General features: G+C 40.5%; 1 pseudogene; it reads right to left on the reverse strand.

Moving 5' to 3' along the window:
- LOC149248442 (uncharacterized) overlaps positions 1-20,283 on the reverse strand; it is a 41,722-nt pseudogene extending 21,439 nt beyond the window's left edge.
- Positions 20,284-22,636: the final 2,353 nt, after the last annotated feature.

Consider the following 22,636-nt stretch of genomic DNA (forward strand, 5'->3'; position numbering starts at 1 on the left):
TGCGAGGATGTTGAGGAGTTGGACTTCCATGGTTGTCTAAGTCATAGTGATGTCTAGTATGGCTTTCTCAAGCCATTTCTCTCACATGGGTACATGTGCATTTTAATGTAACGTCATGTCAAGTGTAAGTCAAGTGTTGATAGTTGGATGTAACAATCATAGAGTAGATGAAGAGTCATGAGGGTAGATGAACTGTCACAAAGGGGAATGTCATGGGTCACCCTACCCTTTTCTATAAATAGTATCTCATAACTCATTGTATAGGCTTTTGGTTAGCCAAGCTTCTAATAAGACTATCTTGGAGAGAGCTTGGAAAGTATTGTAACGATCCTTGGCTTCTCCAGAGCGCAAAGCTAGTACATCTCTTTGGATGAGCAAGCGATTGTGGCTGTAACGTTCTACTATTAGAACTAGTGGTTGGACATGGAAGTATTGTATGACTAGAACTTACACTTCTTAATATAACAAAAGCCAGCGCGTTTCATGCATATGTTGTATTGTATTCTATGCTATCTAGTTTACTCTAAATGATACATGTATTGGTTTGCTTACGCATGCATGTATAGCTATCTTTGTATGTATGTATGTATGAATATTTCTAAAATGTGATGTTGATCTAACGATCACTTTGGATTGCTTGCTAACTTGCCTTCCATGTTGTGATACATCTTCGCTCGTGTGTTCCCTTATTAACTGCGTGTTATCATAGGTTTCCAAGGGATGCACTTATCTCAACCCCCGTGTGTTAGAACCTCTCATACACCTTCCTTGGCTCATTGCAGCGATCACACCCTTGCTACCAAAAAATTTATCTTACTTGCCTTTGTGTGAAATCACGGTCAAGTAATTATCGTACGACCCACTGTAAGGACTCTGACACCAAATGGTCTGAGGTCTAATTGGGACCTCTTATCAGGGAGATCCCTTGACATGCTGGCGGGTCCAACACCATTAACATTTATGGCACTAGAAGGAGGAATAGATGACAAGATATGTCCTATCATCCTATTTTGAACTTGTGTATATCTATCATGGATTCATGCACTCTTCTCCCTCCGCGATGTTTTTTGAATCATGAAGATGTCACCATCACGAGGGAGTTTTTCGATCACTTGTCAACTTACACGTATGATGGTGAAGGTGAAGTGGCCTAGCCTGAGTTCTTACATAACTTTATTTCCATGCTTCATGAGGAAGATGGGTGTTCTGACGAACAGGCCAACTTGTTGCTTGCATACGCACTTCGCGAATCTCCACATTGATGGTTGTGCAACCTACTGGCTAACATCATGCACTCATTTGAACACTTCTGTGATCTCATTGAAGACACTTTCCATCATTTTCATTCATACCATCTTGACCAAAAACTATTTCGAAAACGGAAGGCTCTGCATGAATCAACTATGGATTTTTGGCAGCGCTTCCGTGACTTGCAGTTTCAAGCTCCGAAGAGCCAGATGAAAATTTTCTATCTTTGGGACTGATTCAAGTATTGTATTAAGACATCTGCTCACCCCAAGAAGAAGTTTGAAATCAATCCTTGCTTTGTATTCTTCAATGATGGAGTTGCGCAATCCTAAACGAATGTGGGCACTTTCACAAGTGATTGTCCGTCATCCCCTCATAAAACAACTCCACCACTGCAGAGTGATGTTGAGGATCATGCTCACACACCTATTCAGCTGTCACATCCTCCCAACATCACTTCGCTTAATTTTTGTGCAAATATGGTTGTTAGTCCATCAAGTTGTCACAAATGTGCTTGGACTTGGCATGAAATAAGAGATTCTCTACCAAGAGGATCCCATTCTTAGTACTTGACTGTTCCACAACCTCCGTCTTCGCATTCAGCTGTTCCCCAGACGTTGGGACACAGTGGCTTTGAGAGCATCTAGGAATACTTAGACGTTGTCACATAAGCCTAAGGGGGCGTCCATGGTCTCAGAGGCAGATCAGAAAGTATTAGTCCCCGGACACTCACACAAAGTGGTCCTGGGAGTGTCTAGGTAGTCTTGGATGCACACACAGTAACTGGAAGAGAGTGTATGGGGGCTTGGAGCAGATCTATGTGAGTTTGACCCCAAACAAATACATAGAGTCCTTCTGAGAGCATCCGAGCACACACATAAACCTTCACACAGTGGTTGAGAGAGCGTCCAGGGAGTTTCAGATGCACATGGTCAGTTTTGTTGAGAGCATCTAGGGTTTTGACCTAGGGTTTGATAGTTGGCTTCAATGATCTAATGGATCAAGGGTTTATCTCTGTTGTTCTGTAGATCTGTTCTATAAATCTCCACTACAAATTTATGTATTGGGATCAATATACTCTCTTGCTGAATTTTTTTGTGACAAACTACTAAAGAAGAAGATTTGAAAATGTTTCCCCCTTCTAGGGTTTTTCCCTAGTCTTGAACCAATCTATTGCCACTTATGTTTGTGTTGTTGTCTTCTTTGTAATTACATATATTTTTCTATCTTCAGTTACAGTTTATGATTGGTTAAATTGCTAATAATTGGATGCAATGTTAATGAAGTAGTAAATTGGGCTAAAGTGATTGATACAACATAGAACAATCTGAAAAATTAACATGGTATCGGAGTTGAGGTGAAGGACAAGCCCAAAATAACACAAGCATTGAAGCCCTCATTATTATAAAGAAGATTTCCTAACCAAGGTCAAGATGTCTTCCTCTACCTTCAAGGAGCATGAAAAGTTGGGTGATGCATCAAACTTTGTTGCACGAAAAGTGAAGTTGGAGATTATAGCTGACAACAATGATGTGCTAAAATACATTCAGGGAAGGATGCCTGAACCTCCAGAAAATGCTTCCACTTCCCTCAAAAATAGGTACAAGAAAGGTGAGTCCAAAGTAAAGTGAATTATAGCTGATGGTTTACAAGAACATTTACTTGCATATGTTGGGAATTTAGGAAAGTATAAATACATGTATGAAAAGATAGTCGGTATGTATGAAATCAATAATTTGAATGAGATCATCACGTTGAAAAATCAACTCAAGGAAACCAAGATGAACAAAGGAAAACTTGTTCAATCCTACATTATGAGGATATCACGCCTTTGAGATCAATTACAAAGAGTTGGAGAAAATGTGACTGATAGGGAACTAGTAGTTGTGACTCTTAGAGGTCTCCCTCCTATTTGGGAAACCTTCATTACTACAATCTGCGACAACAATGTCCTTCCAAAATTTGATGAAATTGTTTGGAAACTTAATCAGTAATAATCAAGGATGATAGCAACAGGAAGGATTCAAAAGCATGAAGATGGAGAGCTCGCTGCATATATCACTCATGACAAAAGGAAGAAGGAAAAATGAAGCCCATCAAGGAAGCCTCCTTCTCAAAATAAAAAAGGAATGATATATCTTTATCTCATATTGAATGCTACAGTTTCCATAAGAAAGGTCATTATGCACAAGACTGTCTTGAGAAGAGAAAAAGGCCACATTACAACACCAAAAGCAAAAACAATAATAAAAGAAGAAAAGACAATCAAAGGAATAACCATGATAGAAGATATGAAAGAATAATAAGAGATTCCTCAAGTGATCGTGAAGAATATCATCCTCCTCAAAAGAAGTCAAGGGCTCCCAGGTATGAAAGTAATGTTGTAAATAAATCTGAATACATTCTTATTTTTTCCCTTACTAGTTCTTCTCCACTGGATTCGTGGGATAGTTGGTTGGTTGATATTGGGGCCACTCATCATTTCTCTGGATACAAGGAAGTCCTCTCTAATATGGTAGAGAGGGAGACTAGGCTGAAGATAATTCTTGGAGATAACTCCACTCATCCCATGAAAGCCTCTCAGTTCGTCAAATTTTAGTTGAATTCTGGGGAATCAGTTTTTCTGCCTGATATTAATGAAGAATTTGGTATCTATATCCACATTGGAAGATAAATGGATGAGGGTTTCATTCATCAAGGAAAATTGTTTACTTGGCCTGCTGTTTCAACTATGAGAGATGCATTCACATTAAGATCTAGATTCGTAGGACTCTATAGAGTCATTAGAAGGCCAATTCTATCATTGGTTCATAATACCAATCATTTGAGCGAGTTGTGGCACCGCATACTAGCTCATCTACATTATGATGTTATTTTGAAATTGAAGAAATTGGTCTTAGGTATTCCCTATGTTCAAGATCAAAATGATGGAGTTTATCCAGGTTGTGCAAATGGAAAGAAAGAAGGGGGACCATTTCTCTCTAGTGAGAACAAGACAAATGACATCCTTCATCTCATTCATTCTGATATATGTGGTTTGATGCCTGTACATTCCATTGGTGGTCATCTCTACTACATCACCTTCATTTATGACTTCTCAAGAAAGACATGGATATACTACCTTAAGCACAAGGATGAATCCTTTGAAATGTTCAAGGAATTCAAAGCCTTGATCGAAAATCAAACAGGAAAGAGAATCAAAGTACTCAGGTTTGACAATGAAGGGGAATACATGTCAAACGAATTCATAGATTTCTGCAAGAAAGAAGGGATCAAGAAGGAAACAAGTGTGCCATATACACTCAAACATAATGGTTTAGCTAAAAGGAAGAACAGATCTATATTATAAGTTTCCCATGACATTCTCCATGATAAAAAGGTGCCAAAGTTCCTTTGGGCTGAAGCCACACATAATGTTATATATGTTCAAAATAGGGTGCCTCATCAAGCATTAGAAAACAAGACGCTCAAAGAAATATTCACAGGCTTCAAGCCCGATATTAGCCATCTTTGTGTATTTGGATTCTGTAGAAAATCCTATAGATTCACAAGCTAATCCAATTTTCTAAAGCAAGAGACAAGAATCTACTTATACTCTTTACAACGAAAGCCCATAAACATCGAGCAAATAATAATAAATAGAGGAAGAGAATCAAAGGCACATAACATAATAAATATCACGTATAAGCCACAACTCAAAACCCCACTATCTATTTTGTATTAATCCAGAAAATCAAGATGAAATACAATGCTTGTTCTCTCAAGAACAATCCCAACACTCAGCAAATTCAATATCCAACTCATAAGCAAGCTCAAGTCTAAAGCTTAGCCTCTTCACAAGCTCTCCAAGTCTCTATTCCAATGTGTAATTCCTATGAAGGATAGCTTGTATTTAAATGAAAATAAAGGCTCTAAAAATAGTGCATCCCTTAAGGATCAATTCCTAATTGCATGCACTATCAATGCAACTCAGAAAAATCTAAAACAAATAGTACACTATCCCTTCACTCTAGTCTCAACTGGGTCTTTCACAGAATCAACATGCATGAGTTTTTTATGAGTAAATATTCAATTAATTAGAGTATCACTGGTGGAGTTCATTAGTGTCACCATTGGCTATTAACTCACTATTAGTTCTCTCAATCAGTTTGAGAACTAATTTAACTAAACTGACTCATGAAACTGAGTCTTCTATTTTACAACTCACAATTAACTCATACTGGACATGTACAAAGTAGGGAGAACATATATATGACTTCCAAAAGACTTCCAACTCAAATTTCATAAGTTAAGTAAGTTTAATAAACTTAATTTAACTATTTTAGGTTGCTATGAGAATAGAATTCGAATTTAATTCAAAGTTTAATTCAAGGACAAATTAAACTGGAATTTCTTGTTGCCATTTCTCAACACTTCCTATCAACAAGAAAGGGATTATCAACTACCTCGATCCTATCTCTGTGAAACTCAAATTTACATCTTGACAATGCCTTTGTCAAGATGTGATCATCTTGCTCCTCCATGAGAATGTAATCTAACAACATGATCTACCTCAATACACAGTCCCTGAGATGATGATATTGGATATCAATATGCTTGGACCAATCATGAAAGGCTGGATTTTCAGAGAGTTTGACACAACTCTGATTATCACAATAAATCACTATCTATTGACCAAACAAACCAACCATGATCTTCCTCATCTAGATAGCCTCACATGTTGCTTGACTTACAGCCATGTACTCTGCCTCTGCTGAACTGAGTACAAACGATCTCTGTTTCTTATTGTACCAAGAAACTGCCGCTGACCCAATACTATAGATCCCTCCTGTTGTGCTCTTCCTATTGGATGGACTCCCTGCCCAATCTACATCCGTGAAGCCTTGAAGATTCACTCCCTCTATCCATTTATACCATAACCCAAACTGAGTAGTGCCTATGAGGTATCTCAATACATGCTTTGTCGCCTTCCAATACATCTTGGTAAGCCTAACCATTGCTTGACTAAGCTAGTTAACTGCATAGCACATATCCGGTCGTGCATTCACCAAGTACATGAGTGAACCCACAAGATGCATGTAAATAGTAGCTTCCACTACTTCCCCTGAAGTAGCATCCTCCTTCCTCCAATTACCAGCTAGAGGAGTCTCCATGGGTTTACTTCTCTCCATGTGGAATCTCCTAAGTATCTCGTTGGCATACTTTCCCTGAGATACAAACAACTCCCCATCTCCCTGCCATACCTCCATGCCAAGAAAGTAATGCATGAGCCCCATGTCCTTCATCTCAAACTCTCTTGCAAGGTCCTCCTTGCAAGATTTGATGAGCTTCTCATCACCTGTCAGTATGAGATCATCTACATAAAGTACAATGATCAACATCTTACCTTCCACCACTATGTGATATAGGTTCACATCTACTTCACTCTTCATGAATCCCAACCCAGTGAAGTAGCTATCTATCCTAGTGTACCAAGCACAGGGTGCTTGCTTCAGCCCATACAATGCTCTCTTGAGTCAGCACACATGCGACTCACGGTCCAAGGTTTCAAAACCTTTGGTCTGCTCTATGTACACCTCTTCCTCAATCATTCCATTAAGGAAGGTAGTCTTCACATCCATCTGATGGATCTTCCAACCCATCTATGCTGATATTGCCAAAATAGATTTGATTGAGAAGTACCTTACAAAAGGAGAAAAGGTCTCATCATAGTCAATACCCTCTACCTGTGAAATGCCACGAGCCACAAATCTGGCCATATGCTTCTCCACACTACCATCTGTAGCTTGCTTTACCTTGTAAAAACAACGAGAGCTCACAAATGACTTAACCTCTGGTCTCGGGACCACATCCCAAACACTATTTTGTACTATGGATTCAAAATCCTCTACCATCACATCAACCCAAATCGGTTGCTACATTGCTTCCTAAAAGGAAGATGGCTCTGTCACAACACATGCACCCATAAGTGCCATTTATCTATCGTACCTCTTTGGTGATCTCCTCTGTTTGCGCTGAGAAGAGGATGCTCCCACATTCTCCCGTGCATCATCCAACAATATGTCAACCTCTCTCGTGTGCTTTATTCCCTCTCTGGAAGACCCTGATTGAGTGGATGTCTCCACTCTTTGAACCTATACATGTGGATGCTCCACATCAATCTGAGGCCCCTCAACCTTAGGAGCTAAAATCCCCTCATTTGCATGTAGCTCAAGCTCCCTCTCAAGGGATACTCGCATGGCCTTCTCCTCATCGAACCTGATATCCCTGTGAACCACTTTCATCTGACTGGTCAACATGTGCACCTGATAGTTGTGGGGTATATCAGTGTACCCTACAAATATCCCCAACTCTAATGTTGGATCAAGCTTCTTCCATGCATCTTTGGTCACATGGCAATAAAATGATGACCCAAAAATCCTGAAGAGCCCAACATTTGGCCTCTTACGGGATTAAGCCTCCTCTGGTGTCTTCATCTCAAGTATCCGATGTGGGCTATGGTTCTAAACATAAACCATTGTATTGCATGCGTTAGCCCACAAGTGTAGTGGTAGGCCCTGATCATGCAACATCGCCCCTATTGCCCCTACTATGCTCTTGTTCTTCGTCTCGACAACCCCATTTCTTTGAGGGTTATGGGGTGTCGTCAACTCTCGTTTAATCTTGTACATTGCACAGAAGTTCTTAAACTCGTTGGAGACTCTCACTACCGTTATCACTCCATAGAGATTTAACCTTCTTGCCATACTCTTTATCTACCAATGTTTTGAACCCACAAAACTTTGTGAAAGTTTGATCATTTTTTTTTCATAAAAAATACCCAGCATTTGTGAGAATATTCATCAACAAATATAACATAATACCTGTGTTTGGCCATGGATTATGTCGAGAATGTCCACACACATCTGAATGGGCTCTCTCCATAATAGAATTTATTCAACTGTCTCTGTGTCCAAAGGAAGACTTGGTGTATTTTCCCAAAGTACAACCCTTGCATATATCAACTTTCTCAAGCATACCTTTGGGAAGACCGGTAGATATTTGCTGCAATATCTTCAAAGCCCCATGATGCAAGTGGCCCAATTTCCTGTGCCACAACTCAATGACGTCTCAACTCAGCATCTTTTCCGCTTTTGAACTCAAAGCAGCACAATCCTCTACCTCTATCTTATAGAGGTTCTGAACTCGAATCCTTATCTTCTTTACTTGACCCATGACAATGTGTCAAAGGAACGCCTTTCCTTTCAAAAAGATCACATCATAGCCTCTATCCTCAAGAATGGAAATGGATACCAAGTTCTTCATCAGTTCGGGTACATGCATAACATTCTTCAAGGTGAGTGGAGTCGCATGATCCCTATGAAAAGTAATAGTGCCCATACCAGTAACACTATACTTACCATCATCACCCATCTCGATATGCATCTTGAGATCTTTCTCCTCCAATTCATCGAACGACACTTTGTCGCCAATCATGTGGAATGAAGCTCCATTGTCTAAGTACCAGACACTTCCCATCATTGAAGACACCATGCATGCAATGAGGGAAAAGTCCAATTCGAATTGGGAGGTCAAAGCCTCACTTGACGCTCCTCTTGAGGACTTCTTGTTAGACATCTTCAATTGACAATTTGTAGCAAAGTGTCCCATCTTGCAAGAATGAAAGCTTTTAACTTTCGTCGTGTCCTTCTTCTTACCTCCATGATAAGAATTTGATTTGGAATGGGAAATTTTACCTTTGCCCTTCCTTGCCTTAATCACTAAGGCATAATTCTCTTCATCATCAGTCTTTGATGAAAAGCCATCCTTGGTGTTCCTCCTGATCTCATCCTACATCAAATCCGACCATAGTCATTCCCAATCTGGCAGCTTCTCCCGACCATTGACAAAGTCCTTATAACTATGCCAACTATTTAGGAGTCCAAGAAGAGCGAGACTCACCGTATCCTCCTTGGAAACTGTGATTCCAACACTTCCAAGTTCATCCCAACATTGAATGAACTTGTTCAAGTACTTTGGAATCATCTCACCTTTCTCCATCTTGATTTTATGAAGTTTATCCTTCAGTGCCAACTTCCTTTGATCACTGCTATTCTGATACAAGTCCGTTAATGTTTTCAACATAACATGAAGAGTTTCCTTTCCATGGAGACTCGAGACAACATGATCTCAAACTCCCTCAAGGATTGTCCTCCTTGCTTTCACCACACACTTCTTCCACTCGACCAAGTTCTAAGCATCAGTAGTTATTGGCTTAGGAATTTCTTGTTCAACAAATTCCTTCAAACCATTATCCTCTAGCACAGCCTTCATCTTGTCCCTCCAAACTATGAAATTCGAGCTGCCTTCCAAGGCATACTCAAGCCTCAACCCATGGAATGTCATCTGCCAATCCTAAAGTATGTATTGGAAATTCGATTTTCACCTGTACTCAGAAACTCAAAACTTCGAAATCTCCTCTTGAGAGCTGATTTTAAATTAGCGATCTCTCCTTCATCCGAACTCTGATTCAGCCAATTTTTTTTTTTTGAATTTGGGTATCTTTTCCCAAGGAATCCATATCTGCAATTTATTTCTAAAAATTTTGCACATAAATTCTCAGATCTTCTCTACAAACTCTCATCCCAAAAAAAAAATCTTTCTTTGATGCCATGTAGAAAATCTTGTAGATTCACAAGCTAATGCAATTTGCTAAAGAAAGAGACAAGAATCTACTTCTACTCTTTACATCGGAATCCCATAAACATCAAGAAAAAAATAATCAATAGAGGAAGAGAATCAAAGGCACATAACACAATAAATATCTGAGGAAAGCCACAGCTCAAAACTCCACTAACTGTTTTTTTATTAATCCAGAAAATCAAGATGAAATTACAATGCTTGTTCTCTCAAGAACAATCCCAACACTCAGCAAATTCAATCTCCAACTCATAAGCAAACTCAAGGCAAAATCTTAGCTTCTTCACAAGCTCTCCAAGTCTCTATTCCAATGTGTAATTCCTATGAAGGATAGCTTGTATTTAAATGGAAAAAAAGCCTTTAAAAATGGCGCAATCCCTTAAGGATCAATTCCTAATTGCATGCACTATTAGTGCAACTTAGAAAAATCTAAAACAAATAGTACATTATCCATGCACTCTAGTCTCAACTGGGTCTTTCTCAGAATCAACATGCATGAATTTCTGATGAGTAAATATTTAGTTAACTAGAGTAGCATTGGTGGAGTTCATTAGTGTCACCACTAACTGTTAACTCACTATTAGTTTTCTCAATCAGTTTGAGAACTAATTTAACTAAATTGACTCGTGAAACTGAGTCTTCCATTTTACAACTCACAATTAACTCACACTGGACTCCTACAAAGTAGGGAGAACATATACATGACTTCCAAAATACTTCCAACTCGAATTTCCTAAGTTAAGTAAGTTTAAAAAACTTAATTTAACTATGTTAAGTTGCTATGAGAATAGAATTCGAATTTAATTCACAGTTTAATTCAAGGACAAATTAAACTAGAATTTCTTGTTGCCATTTCTCAACGGATGCCACATATATTTTCATGTGTTAAAGGACAAAAGAAACAAGTTGGAAGCTACATGAAGAAAGGGTCTGTTTGTAGGTTTTTGTGAAAACTCTAAAGCTTATAGAATATATATTCTTGGTCAAAGGAAGGTCGAAATTAATAGGAACATAACATTCGATGAAGATGAAACTCTTGGAAAAGTGAGAGACCTTCCTCCACCTACTCCTCCCAAGAAGGAGAATGATGACTGGGATATTCTATATGGTCCTTCCGTGCCCACATTTGATATTGATGATGATCCCATGGAGCCTATGGATCCTTAGATCCTCCTCCAAGTGATCCTCCTAGTAGGAAGAGACCACTTTGGCTCTGCGATACTCTACAAAATGATCAAAGAAATGTTCCCATTCATAGATCATTTAGAGAAAGGAGGCAACCACGTAGCTATCAGGGATATGATCCAACCATGAGCACTGTGATTCAAGTCGAATCGTCCTCATTCAAAGAAGAAGTAAAAGAACAAGTTTGGAAGGATGTTATGGCTGAAGAATATGTATCGATTGTGAAAAGTGATATGTATGGGGTGTTGTACCAAGACCAAATGGGAAATATGTTGTGACTTCAAAGTGGTTATTCAAGACTAAACATGGAATTGATGGCATCATTGAGAATTACAAAGCAAGGTTCATACCTCGTGGATTCTCTCAGAAAGAGGGAGAATATTATGATGACATATTTGCTCCTGTGGCTCGATACACAACAATTTGCTCGATAATTTCCCTTGCTGCTAGTCAAGGATGGACTCTTCATCAGATGGACGTAAAGGTCACTTTCCTTCATAGCATGTTATCGGAAGTAGTATATGTGGCACAACCATAGGGATTTGAAGTGGAAGATTGAAGAACGCATGTTTGTCGGTTGAAGAAGGCATTGTATTATTTCAAGCAAGCTCCTCGAGCTTGGTAAGCACGCATTGACAGTTATTTAATGAATTTGGGATTCACAAGAAGCAATTTCGATCCCAACCTCTACTTCAAGGTAGCCCAAGGTATGCCATTAATTTTGGTTTTATATGTTGAAGATCTGTTCTTGACAGGTAGTGAGCCTCTGATGATCGAGTGTAAGAGGGATCTAGCCTCTGAATTCTGTTGAGATTGCAACAAGATGATGGAGCTTAGTGAAAAGAGTCGCCTTCACTAAGTGGGCCCGCAGGCTATTTTTGGCGCAAGCCTATTTTTAGACTATGTCTATTTTTAGACATATGGATCATGTCTATGTTTATGGATGATTGATCAAGTTGGGAAAAATAGATGGACTTCTATTTTTGATGAAAGTGTGAGTGATCACAGTGTGAGTGATCAAGTCTATTTTTAGACTGGCTGTCAAAAATAGAAAAGTCAAATATTATTATCTCACAATAATATTTGGACTATAAACTTAATCTTATTCTCTTGGAGCACTTCAGTTTGAGCTACGGAAGTGGCACATGCAGCTGTCAGAAGGAAATTCATTTTTCTTATGAGTCAGTTGAGTTTTTGCATGCATGACTTCAGTTAGAACTCAAGTGAGTTGAGTTTAGTGGACTGGAGGTACAGTTGATGGAGTTGTGTTCAGTTTAACTTAGTTAAACTGGTTGTAGTTAGTCTAACTGCAGATAGACTAATGATGAGTTGTTAAACTAATTATTAACTCATAATACAACTAAAGAATACATCAGTTAACTCAGTTGCATGTCAGTGCATGTTCAGTTCAACAGGGACAGGTGGTAGAGAATCAGATTGCTATCAGTTGTGACTATAGTTGTGCACCAGATCTTGCACAATCAAAGGATTGAATATGCCAATGAGTTTGCTCACGTATTTGGCCCGCATTTTAGCCTTTGCTCACGTCCACAAAGAGTGAGTGACTATTTTGCAGGTGAAAATCGAGTTTGGGAAGCAATTCTCATCAGTTCTTGAGCAGGTATTGAGCAGTGGAGGCAGGCAAGCAGTGGAAGAGATTTGGAGATCAGATCTGAGCTGTATTGTGTGTAACAGAGGTGGAGATACTTGTGAGAAGTATTATGCTGTGTAATGTTACATGACTCAATCATTAATATACAGATAGTGTGGGGTTTTTTAGCGAGATGCTTTCCCCGTGATACATACTGTGTTAATGTGTGAATGCTCTTGATGTTTTATTGTTATTGATGCTGCTATATTCTTGATCAACGTAGAGGAGCTTATGTATTGTGTATGTTTTCCGCATTAGTACATGATAAGGATAATCTCCATTGAATATGTGTTAAATTATTCAAAATTTCTACATGGTATCAGAGCTAGATAATTGTAGAAAAAGTTTCTACATGGTATCAGAGCTAGATGATTTGTAGAAAAAATTTCTACATGGTATCAGAGCAGCTTGATTTGTAGAAGAGATTTTTACAGGATATCAAGCGAGGGTTGATCGGAAGCAGTTGAGTTGGTTGCTGGTGGAATTCGAATTTGCAGCAGTGTTGTTGAAAATGTCTTTCAACGGATTGCAAATGTTATTCCAAAGCAAGAGCGACTTGGCGCTCAAGGATAAACTCAGTAACAATAAAGGTGAGAATGGATCTTCATCAAAGGTATCTGATGAAGAGAATTGCGCTTTGGCTACCAAAGCAAAGAAAGGGAAGAATGAGAAAGCTTCTCAGTCTGGTGCGAAAGGCAAGAAGCAGGACATGTCCAAGGTGAAGTGCTTTCACTGTCACCAGCACGGACACTATGCCACAAATTGTCCGCAGAAGAAGAAGAACAAGCAAGCTGCTGGATCTGCAGGGGGAGAGGCTTTAGCTTCTCAGTTTGAGCTTGATTTTTCATTGATCGCATGCTTGGTTTCAAGTGTGATGGGATCAGTGTGGTTCCTGGACAGTGGTGCGTCTTTTCACATGACGGGAGATAGAGATTTGTTCTCTGATCTGGAGGACAAAGATCTTGGAGTGCACATCGAGATGGGCGATGATGGTAGATACAGTGCGACCGGTATCGGTACCATTTCCTTTGAGAGGGAGTCTGGTAAACCCTTTGTATTGAAGGAAGTCATGCATGTTCCAGGATTGAAGAAGAATCTCATCTCAGTGGCGATGTTAGAAGACAAGGGGTATGATGTTGTTTTCAGCGAGGGAAAGGCCTTCCTGCGCAACAAGACAACTGGTGAGACCCGGAAGATAGGGGTTTGAGTGAGGAACCTTTATCAGTTGCATGTAGATGGATGCGCAGCAATGGCAGGCAAGGCAGAAGGATTGGTGAGCCGGGATGATGGCGAGTTGTGGCACAGGAGATTGGGTCACCTTCACCATGGAGCCTTGAAGATACTGCAACAGATCACTACAGGGCTTCCTAAAGGCACACTTGCGCAGTCAGATCAATGCAAGGGGTGTACTTTGGGGAAGTTTGTGAAAGCCACCTTTCACGAGAAGGATAGTCGTGCCACGACGATCCTTGAGAGAATTCACACAGACGTGTGTGGACCTTTCTCAGTTGCTTCGACAGCAAAACACAGGTATTATGTGATTTTTGTTGATGATTTCTCTCGTAAGTGCTGGATCTTCTTCATGCAGAAGAAGAGCGAGACATATTCAAAGTTATGTGAATTCAAAGCACTGGTCGAGAAGGAGTCGGGGAAGAAGGTGAAGGCTCTTAGGAGCGATAATGGTGGTGAATACATCTCGGACGAGTTCAAGGATTTCTGCAAGGCAGAAGGGATTCGTAGAGAGCTCATAGCTCCCCATAACCCACAGCAGAACGGGGTAGCTGAGCGGAAGAACAGAACGATTGTGGGTGCTGCACGAGCAATGTTGCATGATCAGGGCCTACCCCTTCACTTGTGGGCGGAAGCATGCAATACAGCAGTTTATGTGCAGAACTGTTGTCCTCATAGGATACTTGGCATGAGTACACCCGAGGAGGCTTATTCTGGTAAGAAGCCTGATCTTTCTCATTTGAGGATCTTTGGTGCTAACGTTTACATACATGTGATGAAGGATGCCAGAAAGAAGTTGGAGCCGACTGCAGAGGTTGGGATATTTGTGGGGTACACTGATACAACCCACAACTATCGTGTGTATTTGCCAGACAGTGGTAAAACTGTTGTGCGACGGGATATAAAATTTCAGGAGGAGAAAGCCATGAAGTGTTCGCTTGAGAGGGAGCTACACTTGCATGCAGATGAGGAGCTATTAGTTCCTAAGGATGAGCTTCAGGACGTGGATCAGCCACAGGACGAGGTTCATGGAGTGGAAGAGACCACTCATGCAGCGCCAACCATCAGAGGGCGAAAGCGCTTGACAGAAGCTGAGCGACTGGCTCAAGATGCAGAGAAAGTTGTAGGACCACCTACAGCCCAACGCAGGCAGAGACAGTCACCTGATCGGTACACTGGATACATGGCTCTTATGAGCAAGTGTGTTGTGACTGAGCCATCCTCTTTCGAGGAAGCTGTGGAGGATCCCGCATGGGTAGACGCCATGGTGGAAGAGTATGATTCTATTGTCAGAAACAGTGCATGGGAGATTGTTCCTAGACCGGAAGGGAAATCAGTGGTAGGTTCGAGATGGATCTACAAAGTTAAGCAGGCAGCTGACGGGAGTGTGGAGAAGTACAAGGCAAGATTTGTTGCCCGAGCCTTTTCACAGATTGAGGAGATCGATTATGAGGAGACCTTTGCACCTGTCGCAAGGTATTCTTCCATACGGACGATTCTTGCTCTCTCAGCGCAGATGGGATGGCACATTCATCAGATGGATGTGAAGACTGCGTTCCTCAACGAAGTCATTGAGGAGGAGGTGTACATTGAGCAACCCGAAGGCTTTGAAGTCTTCAGCAGCGAGTCGCATGTGTGCAGGCTCAAGAGAGCGTTGTATGGGTTGAAGCAAGCACCACGTGCTTGGTACACACGGATAGACAGCTATTTCACAGGACTTGGATTCTCCAAGAGCGAGGCGGATCCGAACCTATACCAGATTGTGGTGGAGGGTAAGTTGCTTATCATTGTCCTGTATGTTGATGATTTGATTCTAATGGGTGATGAGCTGTTGATACTGTCATGCAAGAAGGATCTTGCTACAGAGTTTGAGATGAAGGATTTGGGCCTCCTTCACTATTTCCTAGGATTGGAAATATGGCAGCGCAGTGGTGGACTGTTTGTTTCTCAGGGCAAGTATGCTCGGGAGATACTGGAGAAGTTCAACATGCATGGCTGCAAGCCTGTTGATACTCCTCTTCCTGGAGGTTGGAGGAAGGAGGATGCCACTTCGGGAGAAGAAGTGGATGCCACTGTTTATCGACAGTTGGTGGGGTCGCTGATGTATTTGGTCAATACACGACCTGATATATGCTATGCAGTTAACCAGCTTTCACAAGCTATGGTTAAGCCTACCAAGCTCTTCTGGAAGGCGGGCAAGCATGTATTGCGCTACTTGAGAGGCACATCGAGATATGGTTTGTGGTACAGACAGGAGGATGAGGTGAAGCTATGTGGCTTCACGGATGCAGATTGGGCAGGGAGCCCAACAGACAGAAAGAGCACATCAGGAGGGGTCTTCAGTATCGGATCGACAGCAGTTTCTTGGTACAGCAGGAAGTAGAGATCCGTGGCACTCAGTTCAGCGGAGGCCGAGTATATGGCAGCAAGTTTGGCTGCATGCGAGGCTATATGGATGAGGAAGATCCTGGTTGGTTTGTTCAGTTCTCATTTGGATCCTACTGTGATTTACTGTGATAACCAGAGTTGCATTAAACTCTCGGCTAATCCTGTATTTCATGATAGATCTAAACATATTGACATCAGGTACCATCATATCAGAGATTGTGTGCAGCGGAGGATCATGTTACTTTCGTACATTCCAACGGAGGATCAGGATGCTGATATTCTGACGAAGGCTCTCACTAGGAGCAAATTCGAGTACCACCGAGGCAGGATAGGGGTTGCTGATAATCCATATCTTGTCGAGAGGGAGTGTTGAGATTGCAACAAGATGATGGAGCTTAGTGAAAAGAGTCGCCTTCACTAAGTGGGCCCGCAGGCTATTTTTGGCGCAAGTCTATTTTTAGACTATGTCTATTTTTAGACATATGGATCATGTCTATGTTTATGGATGATTGATCAAGTTGGGAAAAATAGATGGACTTCTATTTTTGATGAAAGTGTGAGTGATCACAGTGTGAGTGATCAAGTCTATTTTTAGACTGGCTGTCAAAAATAGAAAAGTCAAATATTATTATCTCACAATAATATTTGGACTATAAACTTAATCTTATTCTCTTGGAGCACTTCAGTTTGAGCTACGGAAGTGGCACATGTAGCTGTCAGAAGGAAATTCGTTTTTCTTATGAGTCAGTTGAGTTGTTGCATGCATGACTTCAGTTAGAACTCAAGTGAGTTGAGTTTAGTGGACTGGAGGTACAGTTGATGGAGTTGTGTTCAGTTTAACTTAGTTAAACTGGTTGTAGTTAGTCTAACTGCAGATAGACTAATGATGAGTTGTTAAACTAATTATTAACTCATAATACAACTAAAGAATACATCAGTTAACTCAGTTGCATGTCAGTGCATGTTCAGTTCAACAGGGACAGGTGGTAGAGAATCAGATTGCTATCAGTTGTGACTATAGTTGTGCACCAGATCTTGCACAATCAAAGGATTGAGTATGCCAATGAGTTTGCTCACGTATTTGGCCCGCATTTTAGCCTTTGCTCACGTCCACAAAGAGTGAGTGACTATTTTGCAGGTGAAAATCGAGTTTGGGAAGCAATTCTCATCAGTTCTTGAGCAGGTATTGAGCAGTGGAGGCAGGCAAGCAGTGGAAGAGATTTGGAGATCAGATCTGAGTTGTATTGTGTGTAACAGAGGTGGAGATACTTGTGAGAAGTATTATGCTGTGTAATGTTACATGACTCAATCATTAATATACAGATAGTGTGGGGTTTTTTAGCGAGATGCTTTCCCCATGATACATACTGTGTTAATGTGTGAATGCTCTTGATGTTTTATTGTTATTGATGCTGCTATATTCTTGATCAACGTAGAGGAGCTTATGTATTGTGTATGTTTTCCGCATTAGTACATGATAAGGATAATCTCCATTGAATATGTGTTAAATTATTCAAAATTTCTACAAATTCAAGATGAAGGACTTTTGTCTCATGCACTACTTTCTAGGCCTTGAGGTGTGGCAAAGACCTAGTGAGATTTTCCTTTCACAAGGAAAATATGTTGTGAATCTGTTAGAAAAAACTAGAATGATTGAATGAAAATCCAAGGCTACAATGATGGAATTTAACTTCAAGAAGTTATATGGAGAAGCTGTAGGACTCGATTTGGAAAATCCATCCAAGTATAGACAACCGATTGGGGTTCTAATGTTCCTTGTGAACACCTATCCAGACATGTGCTATATAGTAAACACATTGAGTCAATTCATGACCGAGGCCCTCCATGTATATTGGATCGCTTCTGTTATCTCAAAATCAGGCCCTGGAAGGCTGCTGACCAGGAAGACTTCAAGTAACTATTTCAAACCTACTTTAGGCTGAGGCTTAGCCTCCTCAACCTGAGAGGGCTCTCTCTAGATGGGTTAATGATTTTGATTAAGATAAGATGGCTAACTCTTGTAGAATAACTATGACAAATATGACTGCTGGAAATACATTAAACAAGTATCCATTGGGCCTATGGAGTCAACAACACCTTAATAAACAATGGTACTGCCTTTACATAGAAGTCAGGGAACTTAGCATTTGAATATTCAGAACACAACACATATGGAACCACAGCTCATAAATGCACACAGGAAATCAGAGCACAATCAGTGAATTCTGAGTGATTGTACACCTATGCAACTGTAAAAGACATTAAGGAAAAGATAAAATCATACATTCTGAACATAGAAATCCTTCATGAATCCTGAGAAGAAAAGCAGCCAAATTATATTACTGAACTCTGTCTTTACATAAGCCAAAACAGTCCTCTGTTATAAAATTTCCAACCCCTATTACATTTCTGTTACAGCTATATATAGAACTCTTATTCTAACTGATCGATATTCCTCCTCCAGCATGAGGGGAATTCGATTCTGCCTATGATGACACCTACTAACATTTGAAACTAACTAATAAATACAACTGACTGTTGACTGGAGTTTTAAGAGATCTAAATCAAGTAGGACTCTAACACCGTGTTATGCATGATGGCTTTAATTACAATGGTTCTCGTTCTTTGACATCTGCTCTCCTTCTGGCGGTGGCTGTGATGGGTCTTCAAGGTTCCATGTTTTCCAATCCCCTGAAACATAGGAAACTGCCACCTGTGTACCGGTCTTTAGTTTGCCTTAACTGACAGCTCCCCTTTGGACTGAAACCCATTCAAGCATTTAAAGTTTATGGCGTTTTCTTGAGTTTTCTTGGCTTTCATCAACAGAATCACACTGATCCTTACAAACCTCACGCCATTCAACATTAGCCCGGAATTATTTCTAAGTTTCTGCAGGGCTTTTCTACTGAGTATATCGTGCTGTCCGCAACATTTCTAGCATCGATTAATGCCTTCTTTTCCTGATCTTTTTGCGCATGCATCACAACCTCTCTCACCATTTTCTGTATCTTGTCTTCTGTCAGTCCTCCAGACGACCGGATAGTGATATTCTGCTCCTTATTCGTGGGTTTACCTGCCCAGAATTTTACGATTGTGCCAACGTAGAGTTTTGGGATGATTGGGCAGGTGCGATTGTATTTAAAAGAGCTACACCAACATGAGCTTGTTACCTATATTACAAACCAATAACTCTAGTAACACTAGAATGAGAAAACTATTCTCAGAAGTTCTCCCATTCATAAGCCAATATTTATGCCAAAAGGAACTTGAGGTATTACATTAAAATAATACCGTGAACCAAAAACTTGTAAAAGAATTTGATGCTTAATGCATACACTACGAACCATCTGAAGGATTTGCCACACCATGATCTCTGTAAATCTCAAACTCATCAGGACTCCACCGGCATACAAGGTTGAGGTGGAATGTAGCCATTGAACACCCATTAAATGTAGTATGCGAGATGCTTCGGGTGATATTGGCTCTTCTTCTCAGCAAACTACATGATCTGCCACTAATTCTATCACACCTTTATTTAATCGAACTGGCATCCCCTGCTTCCGCAGAAATGGTTCCATCTCATGCGTGAATTGTTCCAAAGGACCTTCATTCAACTCAACCGTTTTCTCAACGGCTGCTCTGTTGCAAGTGATCCATTCTTTGCAAAATCACGCTCTTCAAAAGTTTCAAAAATTCTCATAACCTCTTCTTTTGGTAGATTGGTAAAGAATAGACCACATTCACCATGTAACATCTCACTAGCTTTATGAATACCATCCTTGACTTCATCAGCAGCTGTGCGACCCCAATGCAATCTGTAATACTTTGTTTGATCCTGGAAAGAACCTGCTGCTACCCTTTAATCGGTCTCTGAGATCTTTGAACTTCACAAATTTCACCATTGGCCACCATGCAACCAAATTTGAAATATGGGCAAACTTCAAATAACATTTGCGTGGCAGATAAAGTATCAGTGCTTGGTGGCTCTTTACAATTCAAAGCTTTGTATATTCCGTTTCCTGAAGATTCTATTCGTGCAGCAAGACCCTCCACCATGTAAGCTGCAAGTCTTTCCATTGGGTCTCCTTGAATTTAGACTGTCTCTCTCAATTTTGTGATTATATGTGATGCCATTTCTTCTTTACCTTCAGATATTGCAGTCTCTAGAGAAAATGTATACTCGGGCCAGCGGCAAACAATGATTGCATATTCATTTAAAGTCTCTTTAATGCGTTCATACATCTTCTCGACAAATGGTGTTGTTGAATGTTGTGTTGTGACACCTGTCCAACGGACCTTATCAAGCTTACAGGAATCAAGCAATGAAAGCCGTTTGCCCTGAATCCACAGGATTATGTATAAGTGAAACAACTCCTTTGCATCAACCCCTCCCTTTACCGGACAGATATTCCAGTTAGCTAGATCTCTCTGAAAGTCCGCTGTTGCAATAACAAGATCTGCCACAGGCGGAGAAGGGCCTGATGGTGGGCATGCAACAAGAAATGCCCGTAGTCGATTGCAAAGATCCACACTGTATATGGAAGCACAAATATTTGGAAGATCTAGAGAGCTTGGGAGTATATGTTGATTGTGGATCTCAATATCAGTGCGTAGTTCATTACAAATATTCATGCACAATGCCTTCATTTTCAAATACGCTGTTGAAACAGTTAATGCATCCATCAAAACACCTTCATTGCTATTTGTCACAAACTCATCTGTCTCTGCCATGTGTCTTTTTGATCTCTTCCTAGCAGCAGTCTGGAAATAGCTGCACAATGTTAACTGTGCCTTGGGAGATAGTATATCATGAAGAAGAGAGTATATCTTTACAGCAGGAGCAAGAGCTGGATGTTTAATACTCCATATTGACCTTGAACGCTGAATCTTTTAACTGCTCAGAAGTATTAGGAGATTTCCCTTCAGATTCAGAACTGATGACAAGCATACACGCAGGAGCTTGAGAGCATGCCTCGTGTAAAATGCATCCACCCCAGAGCTATTTTGCATGACAGTTGCTATGGATTCGAACAAATCCCCAATTTTGTAGCGCAGCCTAAAACATGTTGCGCTGCGAAACTACAAAAAGGCTTTATGCGCATCAAACTAATGTGAGCGGTTTTGAAATTTTGACATTAGAATTTTCAGTGATAACAGCTTCCAAACACGTATTGAGATATTTTCATGGGTATATCACACTTGGTCTGAGATATTCTATTGAAGATGTTCAAATTCATGGATACATTGATGCTAGCTAGGAAGGAAATGTGATCGACAGAAAAAGTACATCTAGAAGTTTCTTTAGCCTTGGATCTACCATGATATCCTGGATGGGCAGGAAAAAAAGTATGTAGCATTGAGCACCACCGAAGCAGAGTACATTGCCGCTAGCATGGCTAGCTGCAAAGTAGTTTGGTTGAGGAATCTCTTTGGAGAGCTATTTGAGTAGATCCTAGACAATAAAGTGATATATTGTGATAATAAGAGTGGGATCTGCTTTGTAGAGAATCTTGTGTTTCGTGACAAGTCCAAGCACATTGAGATTTGATATCAATTTATTCGAGACATGGTGCAAAGAGGAGTTGTTAGATTCCATCAAATTTCGACAGATGAGTAGATTGCATATATTCTCACCAAGGCATTACCAAAAGGAAAGTTCTTGGTCTTCACAAAGTAGCTTAGACTGATGGGTGTGGCCCCTCCAAATAAGGGGCAGCGCTGATCAAGGACACTGAGCCAACTCTTCCTACCTTGTTTGAGCTCCTAGGGTGAGGAATTGAGATAGAGAGCTCATGGGGTTGAGGGATCTCTGGACAATAGGGTACTCCCCTATTTGTTACCCATAGGGTTAGAGATGTTGCTTCCCTATATTCATAGGGTCAGATAATGTTGCTCCCTTATCTGGTATTTGCAGAGTATACCCTAGGTGGCATCATACCCACAAGCAGGGTTTGTCAGGAATAAGCTCCTCGTTTGGCCAACGAGTTGAGAGTGTACTTGGGGTGTACAACCCAAGTCGATTATGATGTAGGTATTCTGCCACATGACTATTGAGGGTCATTGTTGGGAATATCAATAGGAAATAGGATTGGGTTGATATTTTCTCTCCTTTTGAGATTTCGAGTTAAGAATGAGCTCCCCAATGAGATTCCAGGGTCAAAGATGTGCTCCCTATATGATGAGTTATCCTATTGCTTGATATGGGTGGATGTTATTGCTCCCTGATTCTTCTTCTTTTAGATTTGAGATAGTTTC

This window comes from Pinus tabuliformis, chromosome 7 (assembly GCF_031772625.1).
Source record: "Pinus tabuliformis cultivar Carrire ecotype Pingquan chromosome 7, CPIR1, whole genome shotgun sequence".
In the NCBI taxonomy this organism is placed as follows: Eukaryota; Viridiplantae; Streptophyta; class Pinopsida; order Pinales; family Pinaceae; genus Pinus; species Pinus tabuliformis.